We start from the raw sequence: 5,403 nt of genomic DNA, 5'->3' as shown, positions 1-5,403 counted from the left end.
GACTGGATTGGGATGGAATGGATCATGGGGGCTGGGTTGGGTGGGTGGGATGGGGCCATGGGGTCTGTCTTGGGTAGGTTGAGGCCATGGGGGCTGGGCTGGGCGGGATGAGGCCATGGGGAATGGCTTGGGTGGGTTGAGGCCATGGGCCTGTGTTGGGTGGGTGGGAGGGGCCATGGGGGCTGGGTTGGGATGGAATGCCTCATGGCAGCTGGATTGGGTGGGTGGGATGGGGCCATGGGGGCTGGGCCAGGTGAGTTGAGGCCATGGGGCTGGGTTGGGATGGGATGGGCCATGGGACCTGGGCTGTGTGGGATGGGCAGGCTGGTTGAGCTGGGATGGCCGTGGTGGTTGGACTATCTGCTCCAAGTCGGCTGGGCTGGGTGGGGTGGGTTGCTTGTTTGTGGGTGCTCGCTTTGTGAGTGTCGGGAAGAGCTGGGCAATGCCTGTGGCTTCCCGTAAGTATTCTTAGCCTCCATGTGTCCCACAGAACAAAGGTATGACTTGTGTCTCGGCAGCTGGAGGCTGATGCCGTGGAGGGGTGCTGCCCAAGCATCCTCATCCGGCTCCACCTGAGATGTGACCAGCGACTACCTTCCAGGCAGCTGGCTGCAGCTGACCTTCTCTGGAAGAGGTCACACTGGGCCAGCTGTTCTTGGGGGAGTGGGGGCAGGCCATCTTGCCGCAGTGCTCCCAGAGAGGTCCTTGTGGCAGAGCATCGGGGAAGGGGGTGTCCACAGGGGACCACCCCACAGTGGTGGGGGCCAGTCCCAGCTCACCTCCATGGCTGGGAGAACCTGCTCCACCTCAGCCTGACCCGGAACAGACGTTATCACTCCTGCAGCCCTCCACCCTCGGCCCACGGCCAGCAGGGCCGCCGGGCTCGTTCCCAGGGCTGGGCTGGTGGCTGGCGGTCAGTACCTGCCTGCTCTGGGGGATGCCAGCTCCTTGCGGCACCCAGCCCCTCCCAGGCAGCCAGACAAACGGGTCTGGGGCTGCAACGCCCCCTCTCTTTGGAGCGATGATTCAGAAGGGCAAGGAGAGTGGGTGGGGGCAGGTGGCTCCTGTGTCCCGTGAACAATGCCCCTATTCTTCCTTCGCAAACGCCCAGCCGGGATGGTGGGGGCAGCATTCTGGAGACTCTGGCTCAGACAGTCCATGAGCTGAGGGGCAGGGAGGATGGGCCTCGGCCCCGCCCGGAGGCAGACACCCAGGGCTCCCGTTCAGTCCTGGAGGGACCCGGCGGGGCAGTGGGGGCCGTGGATGCGAACCCCCACCCTGCAGGTGACCCAGGGGCTGTCCCTTGCACTTCCCACTACACGCTGCCAGGAAGCATGGCTCTGGAGACACACATGATTCCCTCCCCCCCCCACCGCCTCGCGAGAGCTCTGGCAGACCCTCAGCTTCTCTAGGCCTTGGCCTCCAGTCTGCGAAATGGAATCATGATACAGACCTCTCCTGCAGTGGGCGGGGGGGGGAGGGGGGGGGAGGCACAGCTCCCGGTGTGGCCCAGCCCCTCTGTCTGAACGAGGACTTGGACCACCTCCCTTCTGACCTCGCTCTGTACTTTCTAACTGAGGAAGCTCCTTGTTCCGGCTCATTCCATAACTCAGGCGGAAGACCCCAGGGGAAGCGTGCCCTGATGGGACCCGCAACGAGCCCTCCAGCACAAGGACGGCCCCGAGCCAGCGGGACCCCCGCGTGACAGACCCCAAGACAGTGATCAACCTTGACTGCTCACCTGCACAGACCTGCCCACCTTCGCCCCACATTCTCCTTACATAAACCTGCAGGGACTTCCAGCGCTTTGGAAGCCGTGTTGGAAAGGCCAGTCCGCAGTCCTCCCAGCAGCGGCCTCGCAGAAATAAACCCCTTTCTTATGTCATCACCACTTGTCTGTCTGCCTCTGGATTTTCTAAGTGGCAAGCAGCTGAGCCGGGCAGTTTGGGAACCCTGGAGCCAGGTGCTCCCACACCCCCGCGCCCCAGCTACATGTCCCCTCTGCCCACAGGCTGAAGGGAGAACCCCAGAGCATGGGAGAAGTGTGGGGACAGAACTCGGGGACTCAGAGGCCAGGGAGGTTGGGGTCCAAGGGAAGGGCAGCCGAGGTGGAAGGGGTTTTGCTGGTGAGTGGAGGCCCCGAAGGAGTGCAGCTGGGGGGACCCCAGCGAGGGCAGGGCAGGAGAATTCTGTGTGGCTCCTTCTGGCGTGGCTGGGACGGATGGTGCACGGATGGAGGGTGCTGCAGATTTGGAGGCCGGACGGGCAGGTCACGGGGTATCGTGAGGAGCTTCGAGTGCCGAAGTCAGGGGCTGAGTCTGTTTACAGGCGATGCCTTTGCAGGGTGCTGACTGCAGGAAGCAGACCCCCTCTCTCGGCCCCAGCCCACCACTCACGGGTCTGCCCTGAGTTCCTAGGATGGTGGCCTCAAAGGAGGCTCAGGCCCTGGGCAGAGGTCTCCGTGTAGGCCGGGTTGCGGGGGGTCTCCTGGGGCCAGAGGTCCAGGGTGGAGCAGCCGCACCAGGGAGATACCTGTGCGGCGTCCACGTGGGCACTGGGGACGCGTCATGAGCAGGACCAGCCGGGCCCCGGCCCCCAGGAGCCGATGGCCCGGGCGGGGGCAGCGGCGGGAGGGACGAATGTCCTGAGTCAGGAGGGGACAGCCACTCGAAGAGCCATTGAGAGAGGGGGCACAGGGCTCTGGCCAGGGGCATGTCACAGCTTACATGGGAGGTCGGGGTGATGACCCAGGGAGAAAGTGAGCCTCCTGACCACTGGGGGCAAGTGTCCAGGCAAAGGGACAGGGCAGCAAGTGGGAAGGCCCCAACGTGAGCAGAGGAGCCCGGGAGCCGCCCTGAGGTGCTGGAGCCGCTCCTGGGGCAGCAGAGATGGGAGGAGCAGGGGGAAGGCGCCAAGCGCAGGGAGCGCGGTGGGAATGGGGCAGAGGAGGGGTGGCGGCCACCGCTCGCTTGTCGTCCCTGGAAGGAACAGCCCGCAGGGATGCGGTCAGAGGGGCAGCTGGTGACACGGGGAGAAGTGTCCCCAGGGAGAGCCCTTCAGGGGAAGACAGAGTCAGAGAGAAGCAGGCAGGTCACCGAGATGACTGCGGGGTCCCTGGGCGCCAGGAGAGGCCCCGGGCCCAGCTGACCTCTGAGCCCGTGATGAGAGGCCTTCATGCGGTCGGCAGGCTCAGCCAGCAACTTCCTTCCCTTTCTTCAGGCGGCTTCTGCTCTCGGGTGTGTTTTGGGGGGGCAGTCGTGGGAGGCTGGTCTTTGCCCTGGGCTCCACCTGCCCTGTCCCATCCGACGCCCTGCAGCACCCCCTGGGGGAGGCAGCCCCTCTTGTCGGCCACAGCCGGCCCCCTGCCCACAGGGGCCCGTGTTCCTGAAGGCCCTTCGAAGTGGCCACAGCCCATGGGCCCTTCAGGTCCTCTCCCACAGGCCACTGTCACCTGGGTGGCCCTGCTGGTCCTCCCACCTGCTGGGACCTCCGACCTCTGCCCACCCAGCCCCCACCATGGAAGGTCTCAGGACCTGCCCGGCAGCTCGAGGAGTCCAGGCCCCGTGCCCCAGTGGGGGACAGAGCAAGAGCACTGCATCACCCCGTCCCTGACCCTCAGTCCCAGTGCCCTTCTCTGTCCTTTCTTGCTGCCCAGTCCCTCTGTCCTTGTGCTGGGTTGACTAGTGCTCCCCGCCAACCCCTGCCCCAACAAGAGATACCCATGTCTGTAAGGGTCAGTTTTATGGGTCAACTGGGCTGGGCCCCAGGGAGCTCAGATGTTCGGTCAAACATGATTCTGGGTGTGTCTGTGCAGGTGTTTCTGGATGAGATGCACACGTGATGGGTGGACTGAATAAAGCAGATGGTTTGCCACAGGGTGGGTGGGCCTTGTCCAATCAGTTGAAGGTTGGACTAGCTCAAAAGGTTGACCCTCCCCTGAGTCAGAGGGAATCCCTGCCTAATGGCCTTTTCCTGCCTTCAGACGACTGGAACTGGAACGCTGGTTCTCCTGGGGCACCAGCTTGCCAACTGGAGCTCTTGGGACTTGGCAGCCTCCGTAATCATGGGACCCAAGTCCTTGTAAGATGGTGGGTAGATAGATAGACGGATGGATGGACAGAGAGACAGATATCCTACCGGCGGTCTGTCTGGAGGACCCTGACTAACACAACACTCTGATCCCCGGAACCTGAGAGGACATGCCTCACTGGGCAGAGGAACTTGGCGGGTGTACCCGAGTGCAGGGGGGACTGTCCTGGAAGGTTTGGGTGGGTCCTAACTGCAATCCCAAGGGTCCCGACGAGATGGAGGCAGGAAGGCCAGAGACAGGGAGCTTCGGAGGACACCAGGCCACTGCCCCCATGGTTGGGGGACGGGGCCACGTGCCACCGAGTGCAGCGCCCCCAGAAGCTGCCAAGGGCCAGGAGCGGATCCTGCCTCCGAGCCTCCAGGAGAGCCAGCCCCGAGGATGCCCTGATTTTAGTCCAGTGAGACCCACGTTGGACTCCCCACTCCCAGACTGTAAGGGGTGTTGAGCCTGCACATTGGCCGTGGGAAGGCGATACGGCCCTTGTGGAGGTGACTCACCCTCCCGGCCGGCCCAGACTCCCCGTTTTCACAGTGACAGTCTTCTCGTCCCTGGGGCAGCCAGGGCGGCTGGTCAGTCTCCTTGTCCCTCTCGTGTGTTAGTCCCCGACTTGCCAAGGAGCGACGACGTTGCCCGCGTGCCCACTGTGCCGGAGCAGAGCACTGTGTCCGTCCCGCCCTCCTCGGAGAGGGGCCCACTTCATGGTGAGGACATCGAGGCATGGGCGGGTCAGGCAGCCCCTCAGCAGTGGTCGGGAGCCTGAGCCCCACGACCACCGAGGGGGGCCCCCAGAGAGGAGTCTCCCCCCCAGACAGCGCCTCCCCAGCTCCCTGACACTCCCGGGCCCTGTGCCTCACGTCCTGCTGACCTTGCTCGTCACCAAGTGCAGCCCCGGCGGAGACCCAGGGGGCCTCTGGGGGTCAGTGCCAGGAGCCCCCAGTCCCCGCCAGCGGCAGGGGCCAGGCGGGGTGGTGACAGCAGCCTGCTCGGCCCTCCTCCCGCCCTCCCGGCTCCCCTGCAGGCCAGCGACAGAGGGCTGGGCACTGTCACCTCGTGCGCCACCCGGAAGCAGCCCCCCAGCATGGGCGGACCTGCCTGCCCCTGACTCCTCGGGAACCCTGCTTCTGTTTTATCAGTTTTACCCTCTTACTGCTGGGGGCAAACAGCTCCCTGAGGCTTGTGCAGAAGCGCTGGGACCTCGTTTGCTCAGAGCCACTTCTGCAAACACCACGGATGGGGCTCACAGCAGAGACTCACTGTCCCCCGGTCCCGGAGGACGCCCGGGATGCAGGCGTGGGCAGGGCGGGGTCCTCCCG

The sequence above is a fragment of the Leptonychotes weddellii genome, chromosome 11 (assembly GCF_054177405.1).
Source record: "Leptonychotes weddellii isolate Sample4059 chromosome 11, ASM5417740v2, whole genome shotgun sequence".
Lineage (NCBI taxonomy): Eukaryota > Metazoa > Chordata > Mammalia > Carnivora > Phocidae > Leptonychotes > Leptonychotes weddellii.
The sequence above is the reverse complement of the archived record's forward strand: the minus strand, read 5'-3'. Positions refer to the sequence as shown.